We start from the raw sequence: 10629 nt of genomic DNA on the forward strand, positions 1-10629 counted from the left end.
CTGGCCGCCTGGCCGGGGGGGACCCGGAGCTCTGGCCGCTCGCGCCGCACGTCCCCCGCGCGTCACCGCCGCCAGGCGCCGCCCCTGCCCGCCCCGCCCGGACCCCGCTTCGCGCGGGAGGGGCGTCCCCAGCTCCCGACGGCGCCCGAGCTGTCGCCGGGCGGAAGGAGCCCCCCCTCCCGACTGCCCCCGCGCCAGGCGGACCCCGGCCGGGAGGGAGATGCGCCTTGTCACCCAGCCGGTACCGCTCCCTCCGAGCCCGCGGGCCGGCCCCCAGTTCTCGCCCCCCACCCCGGGGCAGCACCCCTGACCCGTGCGCTTCCCCCCTCCTCGCTCAGCCCCGGGGCGCGCAGCCCTCCCTCCCCAGGCCCCCCTGGAATCTCCGCCCCATCCAAACCTCCGCTTCTTCCCGGGCGAGGGAGCGGGCCGCGCCCTCCCGGGGTACCTGGGTCACCGCCGACCGGGCGCTCGACCTCCCTGAACTTCCGCTTCCCCGGGTGGCTCCGTGCCCTGCGAAGCCGGATAAAGCCGCGCGCCTCCCCCTCGGACGCCCAGAACCGCGACCCAGTGGCGTGGGACGCGGGGCCCCGCGCTCCCCATCCCCACGCCCCGCAGGCGCTGCCCCGAGCTGGAGGGGCGGGTCCCAGCTGGTCCCAAGGAAGGTGCTTCGAGGCCCGAGTTTTCTTAGCTGTCATTTGGAGAGAGCCGAGGTTTGAGGAGGGCTCAAGGAGTGTGGCCGTTGATGGCGGCCCCGCAGCGGGGACCACAGGAATACTTAACCACTCAGCTGACTTTGAAATGACACTCCAGGTCTCTTGGGACCAGGGGGAGCTGAGGCACTGGCACTCGGCTCCAAGAGGAAGGAGGGTGGAGTGGAGGCTTACCCACACCCCCTTGCTATGGTAGAGGCAATGGGCTGATGGCTGTGTCCTCCATGCGACCGCCCCTTCTGAGATGCCAAGGCCACCAAGGACTCCTGCTTTCTCTTCTGGATGCTGTGAAACCACACCCCCTGCCCTCTGTGGAAAGATCCCTGGCACTCAAAGAGGCTGGGCTGGGGCTGGCTCCTAACCCTTGCTTAGGACCCCGCCACCCTCTCCCTAAGATGCTAAAGACATTTCCATGTAAGCATGCACGTGTAAGAAAAAGGTGAGCAGAGCCCAAGCTCCCAGGACCGGCACAGGGCCCTCGGCCTCCTAGATGAAGCCTGGATCCTGGGGGTCCGTGGGGGCACTTGTGGGGGGAAGGTGAGCCCCATCACGCAATCCAGCCCAGCCTCAGGCCGCACCTCCATTCACCTGCACCTGCTCAGCCCACAGCTGGAGGGGGAGGTGCAGAAAGGAGCCCCCTCACCTGGGCTGGGACTTCCGGCTCCGGGCAGTGGGGCACTGTCTTCCCGGCCTCAGGTTATTTAGACACTCACGCTGCCCAGCTCAGGGTCCTTCTTACCGCCACCCAGATGTCTCCCCGTCTTCACGGGACTTGGGGACTGGCATCCCCCCACCCCAGGGACTGAAGATTTCTCCTGGGTGGGAACTGTGCAGCCCTCAACCCCTGACCCCCCAACCCCAAGACTGAAGAGCACCGAGTGGCCAGGGTCTCTCTGCCGTCTCCCAGACTCCCTAAGTCCAGAGCTGGATTTTCTCTGGGATCCAAGACCTGGGAGGACCCCACACCTCCCCCAGTGATCAGAGGGAGTGACTGGGATGGGCCCTTTCCCCCCACCCCCCACCCCCTTCGACTGAAGGGGCCTCGAAGGTCCAGTGAGGTCCAGCTAGGTTCTGGTTAGGTAGGAGAGCTGCGGGCCGTCAGCCAGGGATGCCATGGTCCCACAGGAGCCTTCAAGAGAGGACAGTTCCTCAGACTCAGAGCCCCTCAGGCCTGGTCTTCTGTGGGTGTGTGACCTGGGGCCAGCTTGGCTGCCCACCCAGAGCTGAGGTGGGCACAGAGGGCCAGCTACTCGGGCACCAGGTTTCCAGCCCTGCTCCCCCGCCCTTCTGCAGAGCATTCCAGGGCTGGGAGTAGGTGGGTGAGTGAAGGAAGACGGGCAGAGTGAAGACCGCTGGTGGGGCGGAGGGGCGGACGGAGGGGCGGTGGGGCAGTGGGGCGGGTGGTTCTTGCCGAGGGTCCGAGTGGCTGACAGTCAGAGGAAGGGGAAAGAAGTGTCTCCCCAGGGCTGCTTCTGGGAAGGGTCAGGAGCTTTCCAGAACCCTGGCCCCACCTCTGAGGACTCTGATGTTCTCCTAACAGGGAGCCTCCCTACTCACAAACACTTAGCATTGCGGTGCCCAGCCCTGGGAGGACTCGAGTGGCCAGGCTCCATTCTGTACACAGCCCCTCGGGGCACCTTCAGGCTTGGGTTCTGAGCCCCCCTACCCTGACTTTCCCCCAGATGCTTCATTTCACTTGAATGGTGCCCTGTGCACGGCAGGGAAGGAGTGGCCGAACTTCCGAGGTGTAGGGGATGGGCAGAGAGGGCCAAGGGCACTCACCCCAGACCTGGCTCCCTGACTGTTCTCCTGGAGCGGCCCTGGGCCAGCCCTATGACTCAGGCTGCCCTTTTCTGAAAGGAAGGGAGTGGAGGACTCCTCAGTGAGGGGGATTCATAGGACTGCCTCGTGCTGGGGGAGGGATGTTCCCTGGTGACCTCATCCGTTCCTGCCCCGCCCCGTGGTCCACCAGGCTCTGCCAGGTTCCCCCACATGCCCGTCCTCTGTCTCCTGGACTCCCGATTCTTCGAGTTGTTTCGAATCACGGCCTCGGGCTCCAAGGGGCCTCTAGGGCTGTCTCTGCCACCCCGCCCAGCCCTCTGCGGCTCTTGGGGACGAGAGCTGCTCTGTCAGGAGATGGACGCGGAAGGTGGGTGTCTGCTCAGCCATGTGCCGCACGTCCCTTCCCCGTGTTCCCTGTGTGTCCAGATCGAGGGTGGGAGGCCGGCTTGGCGACCCTCTTCAAACATGACGCTGGAGGCCCAGGACGGTCTGGGGCAGCAGCCACACGGGAGCGGACAGCAGCCCTCCTGCCCTGCCTGGGGCCAGATCTAGGGTGCCACAGTGTGAGTGGAGCCACGCAGATCCCTCGACCTAGGGTGGAGCCCTCGGAACCGACCACTGGAGTCCGGGCCACCCGCCCTGTGGACGGGATCAGGGCCAGGTCAGGCCAGGTCAGCAGAAGAAAGCCAAGCCACGTGACAGACATCCAGGCAGAACCACGGCCTACTGCCCTCCACAGGGACACGGTGGCACAGCTGTCACAGCGCACGCTCACCCCCACTCTACACCTGCAGCCACGCCCGGCCCTGTTCCAGGGTGGACGAGACCCTCGGGGCAGAGGGCTGGCGCCCAGCCAGCCCGAGGCCAGGGCTTTCCGGCCACTTCCCTCCCACCCGCTCTGGCTCCCCAGGGCCTTTACCTGGGTCTGTTCAGGCTCCTGGAAAAGTAAACAGATTAGCCGCTTGGCCAGCGGGGCCGTGAACAGGTGGAAACAGGCTGCAGGCCCAGACCCCAGCCCAGCCTGGCAGGACCCCGCCTCCTCCTCCCCCCCCCCCCCGCAGTCCCTGCCTGGCGGGCCTAAGGGTGAGTGTGAGGGATGGAGGGTGGGGGGTGGGGGGTTCTCAGGGCGTGGGAGTGTATGGAGGGAACTTAAGGGTGTCTAGGAGGTTGAGGGCATGTGAGGGGAGGTAGGGGACCTGGGGGGTGAAGTTGGGGCATCGGGGGAGCTTGGGGATATGCAAGGGTTGGGAGTGTCTGGGGAAGGTTGGGGGTGTCTGTGGTTTGGGATATCTGGGCCAGGGGTGTCTGTGGATGGGGGTGTCTGGGGGTGGGGGTATCTGGGCCAGGAGTCTCTGCAGATGGGAGTGTCTGGGGGTGGGGATGTCTACAGGTAGGTGTCCGGGGGTTGGGGGGTGGGGGTGTCTGGGGGTGGGGGTATCTGGGCCAGGAGTCTCTGCAGATGGAGATGTCTGGGGGGTGGGGATGTCTATAGGTAGGTGTCTGGGGGGTAGGGGGGTGGGGCTGGGGGTGGCTAGGGGTGGGGATGTCTGAGGGAGGGGGTGGCTGGGGGTTGGCACTGCTGCCAGAACATTCCACAAGCCAAGGTCAGTGGGGTAGCTGGGCAGATGTGCCTGATAATCTGGTCCAGTTGGGAAAGTAAAGGGCAGAGAGCAAAGCCAGGTGGAGCCTGGCCGGATTCAACCACGGGATCTCTGCACACCTGTCTCCTGCCTGGGACGAGGGTGCAGGGAAGCCCACCTGACTGCTCTTGGAGGCCCTTGAAAGTCCCATCCCCCCTCTCCTGCACCCCGCCCCCCAGCGGTCTGGCCTAGAGGCTGGACAGGGAGCCTTTGGGCTCCCCCAGCCCCCACCTGCTGCCCTCAGGCCCTTGTCCAGCCCCCTTGCTCCACTGCACCTGCCTTCCTCCCCGTGGACGGCCAGGGGGGCTCTGGCTTTGTGAAGCCCTGGGGTAGGGGCTAGGGCAGGGGTTGAGGGGGACATGAATCAAATCAGGATTGGAACTCTCACCTGCTTCCCCCTCGTGCAAGCCTCTTGCCTCCTTTGCGTCTGCTCCCTTCTCCCTGCAGGGTCCCGCCTGCCTTGGTCCCTGTGGTCCCTCCAGCCCAGTCCTCCTCTCCCTGCTCCCGGAGGCCCCCAGCCCAGGCACCGATGGACAGCCCCTCTGCCACCTGAGGTCCTGTCCTTCCGCCGTGTCCCCCAGACTCAGGGACAATGGCTGTGGAACGTCACCTCCCTGCACGTGCCAGTGTTTACCCCCAGCCCTGGCTGGAGTGGCATGCTGCTGAGGGGCAGCGGGTCATCCAGGCAGGGATGCCCGATGCCACCTGTGAAGGGGCTGGTGGCTAGAGGCACCACTGGGGCTGGGGATGGGGGCCCTCCACTGGCCAGACCTGGCTGGCCCTGCACATCCTCCACCGCCTGAGAGCCAAGGGGTCTCAACAGAACCAGTGGCTGCAGGGCTTTGGCTGAGGGGTGCCTGCGTGTAGCCGGAGGGTGGCCACGCCAGCCATGTTACTGCACCTGCTCTTCAGGTGAGGCGTGGCGCCCAGCCCTGGTCGGAGACAGCTCAGGAAGTTGGCTGAGCCCAACGCTGCACACACCCTCATTTCGGTAGGGTACGCGGCCCAGGGGGCACCTGCCCTCTGCTCTCTGTCAGTCCCCAGCCCCAACCCCAAATGCAGTGGCACTTCTCAGGCCCCAACCTGGAGGGCTCTCTGCCCGGCTCTGCCCCAGCCCCTCTCCTCTGTCCAGGCCGCCTGGGGTGTGGCCTTGTTCACTCTCGGGGCCCTCAAGGTCACCCTTGTGCTGGCGACCCTGAGATACCCTGTGGCTCACGCTCCCCAGGACCCCACACCTCTCGGCCCCAGAACTCCCTCTGCGATCCATCCCCACGACCCCTCCGCAGCCCTCCGCAGCCCTCCGCACATCAGGCTTCCCTCAGGGCTGCTCTCTTCCCTTGGCTCCCACGTCTGAGCCCAGGCAAATCCTGGGCTCCTGTTGCCCTGGGCCATGGCCTCCTAAAAGTGGGAGGGCCTCTTGCCTGGATGGGTGCCTGGAACAGAGCAGGTGCTCCTTGAATGCAGGCGAGGAAGGGACACTTGTGAGGTGGTACCCCCACACGCCAGGGGAGCCCCCAGCCCCAGCCCTGGTCCAGCCTCCTCTCTTCCCATGAAGTGGCCAGAGGGGGCCTCCCAGACCTCTCTCTGGTCTGGTGCCCTGGCTGGGCCTCGGTCCTCTCTCTTGGCCACCAATTCATCATCGTCTGCTCAGGTGGACTGCCTGGTGGCCCAGCTAACAGCTCCGCCCACAGACTCTGCACCTGACTTTACACTCAGCCTTGCACATGGGCTCTGCATCCCTGCTGAAGTGTGGCCCTCACCTTGTTCCTGGATTGTGCTCTCCAGGGATCAAGCTCTGACTCAGGCCTCACCCTCTATGGTGGTACCTGATGTTACAGCCCCCTGGAGTCCCCCTAATCTCAATGTGGAGCCTTCCGGGCCCAGGGGACAGAGGCAGAGACCCCAGGCCCTGCCAGGCACAGGGAGGTACTAGTAATTTCTGACATAAAAGGCGTCTCAGCTTTCTGCATGCCAGAGGGGAGGCCGGGAGGATGGCAGCCAGACCTTGGCCAGGGGCCGGGGCTGGATGCCAAGCATGAGCGTCCCTCTAGCCCAAGGGGAAGGCAAAGCCTTGCCCAACCTTCCTGCTCTGACCGCAGTCCCCCCTCCCTGGTGACTCAGCACCAAGAGCTCAGCGGAACCACCAGGCGGCCTTGGAGGGAGGGTGGGATGCGGTCTGGGGACTCGACAGCTGGTGCCCAGTCCCATGCCGCAGGGACACCAGCTCTCGGATGGGTTCCCACTGGGCGTGCGGGTCCTATCCCAGCCGTGCACACAAGACCCTGGCCTCTCTCACATCCAGCCCCAGAGAGGTGAGCCTCAGGTCTCTCCAGGATTGGCAGTGTGATCCTGCCAGTTCCCGGGGGCCCCAGCCCCGGGGAATCACCTCACAGGCTGCTGTCTGTGTTGTGGGCAGGACAGCAAAGGAGGGTGGACACCAACCCCAGGGTCCAGAAGGCCTTGGGCACTGGCCTGGTGGGCACTGCCCTCTTTGTGCCCCTTTCTCTCCAGCCTCAGGGGGAACTTTCAACCGCTCTGTGACTGCCTCTGGGCTTTGACCTCTGGGAAACAACTGCATCGAACCCCCCCCCCCCCCCCCCCCCCCCCCGCCCCGTCCCTTCATCCCTCCAGGCGCACTCCACTGGGTCCCTTCCTAGCCGTGGGGCTGTGAGCCTGCCGGCCGCCCGGTTCACAGGGCACCCCTTGTTCTTGGGGGGCAGGGACCATGTAGCTGGCTGTCCAGGGCACATGCTGGGGGTTAAAGGTCATCTCTGACCAAACCCCTCCCCCCCAGCCCCCTTTTCCACAGGGTCCCACCAGGCAGTGGCCCAGGCAGCAGGTGGAGGCCTAGCCCTTCCCACCCCCAGGCCCGTGAGCAAATGGAGAAGTTGCCGAAGGCCCAACATGGGGCAGGGGTGAAGTTTGGATATTTCCCAAGCCTAGAAGGAAGTGACTTGCTCAAGACCATGCAGGTTGGTGCCCGCACCAACCCCACCCCTGATTCCTGTGCTTTCGGGACACCAGGGGAGGCCTGCGAGGGCCCCCTTCCCCGGTGAGCTCCGAGCACGGTGAGCTCCAGACCAAACCGGAGGAAGGACCTGGAGTCGTGGCCCTCCTTGGGCAGCCCCTGGTCCTTCTGCGTCCCCGTGGGCCACTGTCCTGGGAAGAAGTATAGCTTCCAGGCCGGGATCCCCACCCAGCGGGCACTCGGACCATCAGCTCTGGGTGTGTTCCGGGATCCTGGAGCTGCAGCCCGAACCCGGCCCCTTTGAGCCTTGGTCCTTGCTGGCTTGTGACACCCAGCAGTGGAGTCAGCCTGCCCCCCAGTGTTGAGATCCGCCCTGGGCTTAGGCGCTGGGAGCACGTTGGAAGCAGGACAGCCTCTCTGGCCTCAGTTTCCTCATCAGGAAAGTGGGGAGAGTCCTGGAACCACCAATATGGTGGCTGTGAGGGCTCCATGCACCAGGAGGCAGGGCCCCTCAGAGCCTCTCCTGGCCCCTCAGTGGCCGTCCAATGTCGTTCTTACCCCACAAGCAATGCCTGAGCTCCAGCGTGTGCTCTGGGTGCGGGACAGTCCAATCCTGGCTCTGCTAGGTTCCAGCCAGGTTCCCTCAACCTCCTCTGCTCTGTTTCCACCTCTGTGATGCAGAAACACATCCGGTGGGGGAGCCGGCACTTGAGGGCTGTCAGCCGGTGCAGCCCAGGGAACAGGCTGTAGTGGGTTCAGTGGCGGCCCCACAGGGACAGGCTCCAGGCCTAGCCGCCAGCTCTTTGAGATGCATCCTTACTAGGAAACAGGGTCTGTGTGGGTGCAACCAGTGCAGACGGGGTCACGCTGGAGCGGGGCGGGCCCTGATCCAACACGACTCGCATCCTTATAAAAAGAACACCACGTGGAAGACAGAGACGCAGGGAGAGGGCCGTGTGCCGACGGGGCAGAGACGGGAGTGACGTGGCCCCAAACCGAGGACACCAAGCTTAGTGAGTAAACACTAGAAGCTGGAGGAGGGAGGAAGGAGTCTATCTAGGACCTTCAGGAGGAGCAAAGCCCTGTGGCCACCTTGATTTTGGACCTGTAGCCTCCAAAACCATTGTCCTAAGCCCCCCCATTTGTGGCCATCTGTTAGGGCAGCCCCTGGACATTGATGCGCGGTCAGCCAGGAGGCGGCAGTGGCGCTGGGAGAACGTGAGGTCTGGCCTGACTGGTGGGGGCCCTGGGGGAGCGAGGTGTGGAGCAGCCGGGGACCAGAGATCAGGCTGCAGGGGGTCAGGCTACTTGGGGTGCTGTGTGTTGATGTCTTGGTGGGCCTGGGAGGCTGGGGGACGGCAGGCTCTGGGCAGGTGGTCACTAGCTGCTGATTAGATGGGTAAGAGGATGACACGGTGAGGGGCCTGAGCTGAAGGTGGGCACTGCCGAGAGGGGCACCGGGCAGGCAGGGGCGAAGACTGAGGGAGGGCTCTGCAGGCCTGACTGGTGGCCAGGATGCCCTTTGTCTCCCCACAGGCATCTCCTGGGCGTGGGGCACAGATCAGGAGACAAGGTCACAGACTTCAGAGGGGCGGTGGGGGCTGACCACATGTGAGGGGGCCCCTGGCAGGGTGGGAGGTGCCTGGGCCCTCAGGAGGCCCACTCCAGCCTTCACCATCTCGTTGGCCCTGTGACTTAGGAGGGAGGTGAGTACCGCACCTCTCTGGGCTGGGGACCCCAGAAGGCTTCCCCTGGGGTTCCCGGGAGAGGATCAGAAGTTCTGATATTGGAACGTTGGAGGAGGGGCCAGGAGGTGCATGTCCCACAAAAGGACAGTAGGAACTGCCCCTTCCCATGGGAAGCAAGGGCTGATGTGCCTTGGGGTTAACACCAGGGTCAGGCTTGGGGTCAGCACTGGCCTTATCATAGGGTCAGGGTTGGGGTCGGGGTTCCTACAGGGATTCAGTCAGCATGGAGTCGGGGTTCGGGTTAGTGTTGGCGTGAATGTAGAGTCAGGGTTGGGGATGAGGGTAGGAGGCGGGGAGCTCACATTGTTAGGATTTGTTCTCAAACAGGCAGGTCCCAAAGGCCCTTTTGTTTACCCAGACACCCCCTGGGGCCCCTTCCCTGGGGCTGAACCGGGACCTGAGTGGTTCAGTGATGTTTCTGACCCTCTCAGCAACAGGGAAGGGAGGAGTTCTCCCCATTTTATGAAGAACAAAGCGAGTCACGGAAAGCTGTAAGACAGGAGTGGACCCGGGTTTGATCCCTGGCTCTGTCCTGTGACAGCAGGTGATCCTGGTGCGGAGGCAGCGAGGGTGCCCAGCGCCTGCGGGATGATCGAAGGTTTTGGAGGCCCCCACAGCTCCTCCAGGCGAGCGTGGCTATTTTCACTTGATTTCTGTGCAATGACAGGTTCACATCTTCTATTTTTCATGAGGCTTGAATTATTGATCTGCTTCTGATGTTTAATAACCTCGAGACCTCCCTCAATAAGCACAGCCCTTCTTACCATTAACTGGCTTGGGACGTTTGTTCAGCACTGGCAGGGCCCTCTTGGGGACTGACCCTGGGCAGCTAGCAAGCCATCCAGGTGGAGAAAACAGACAGGAGGGGCGGCACGAGGGTGGCGGAGACTGTCCCCTGGACCCGTGGGGTCTCCAGGCCCCGTGGACCCTCAGACTCCGGCAAGTCTGCAGGGGCCATGGCAGAAAGGTTTGCTGAGGCCTCTGTGAGGCGGGCTGTGGTTGGGTTTTGTTTTTTTGTTTTCCTGTTTTAATTTAAAAAAATTTTTTTAAATTTAGTTTTGAGATGGGGCGCCTGGGTGGCTCAGTCGGTTAAGCAGCCGACTTCAGCTCAGGTCATGATCTCATGGTTCGTGGGTTCAAGCCCCGCATCAGGCTCTGTGCTGACAGCTCAGAGCCTGCAGCCTGTTTCTGATTCTGTGTCTCCCTCTCTCTCTGACCCTCCCCCGCTCATACTCTGTGTGTCTCTCTCTCTCAAAGACAAATAAACATTAAAAAAAATTATTTTTGAGAGACAGAGACAGTGTGAGCAGGGGAGCGTCAGAGAGAGAGAGGGAGACAGAATCTGAAGCAGGCACCAGGCTCTGAGCTAGCGGTCAGCACAGAGCCCGTTGCGGGGCTTGAACTCACGAACCTTGAGATCTTGACCTGAGCCTAAGCCGGATGCTTAACCACTGAGCCACGCAAACGCCCTGGGCTTTGTTTTTTAACTTAGAATTGAACACAAAAACAGAAGTGCACAGGTTGTTAGCACACGGGAACTGATGAATTCTCACAAACAAGATAGTGTGTGGGTGCCTGGGTGGCTCAGGGAGTTAGGCGTCCACTTTTGATCCCAGCTCAGGACATGATTTCACGGTTAGGGAGTTCGAGCCCCACTCCGGGCTCCTCCAGTGCCTAACCTGCTTGGGATTCTCTCTCCCTCTCTCCCCTTCCCGTTTCCCGTGCTAGCGTGCACTCCCTTTCTTTTTCAAATAACGTAAATAATTTTGTTAAAAAAAAAA

General features: G+C 63.1%; 1 protein-coding gene and 1 long non-coding RNA gene across 5 annotated transcripts in view; one reads left to right on the top strand and one right to left on the bottom strand.

The window, feature by feature from the left end:
- Window positions 1-535, bottom strand: part of SLC16A3 (solute carrier family 16 member 3) — a 10712-nt gene extending 10177 nt beyond the window's left edge. Inside the window, exon 1 of one of the 4 annotated variants that reach the window (XM_029928821.1) lies at window positions 446-535. The gene's annotated coding sequence lies outside the window, so the exon portion shown is untranslated. Of the gene's footprint in view, window positions 1-397 lie in introns of all 4 variants that reach the window. The other 3 variants (XM_029928824.1, XM_029928820.1, XM_029928823.1) reach the window with 3 other exon arrangements.
- A 7520-nt stretch (window positions 536-8055) lies between these two features.
- The window catches only part of LOC115282104, a 7527-nt gene continuing 4953 nt past the window's right edge, over window positions 8056-10629 (top strand). Inside the window, exon 1 of the long non-coding RNA XR_003904513.1 lies at window positions 8056-8113. This is a non-coding gene — a long non-coding RNA (uncharacterized LOC115282104). The remainder of the gene's footprint in view (window positions 8114-10629) is intronic.

Source organism: Suricata suricatta, chromosome 17 (genome assembly GCF_006229205.1).
Source record: "Suricata suricatta isolate VVHF042 chromosome 17, meerkat_22Aug2017_6uvM2_HiC, whole genome shotgun sequence".
NCBI classification, from domain to species: domain Eukaryota; kingdom Metazoa; phylum Chordata; class Mammalia; order Carnivora; family Herpestidae; genus Suricata; species Suricata suricatta.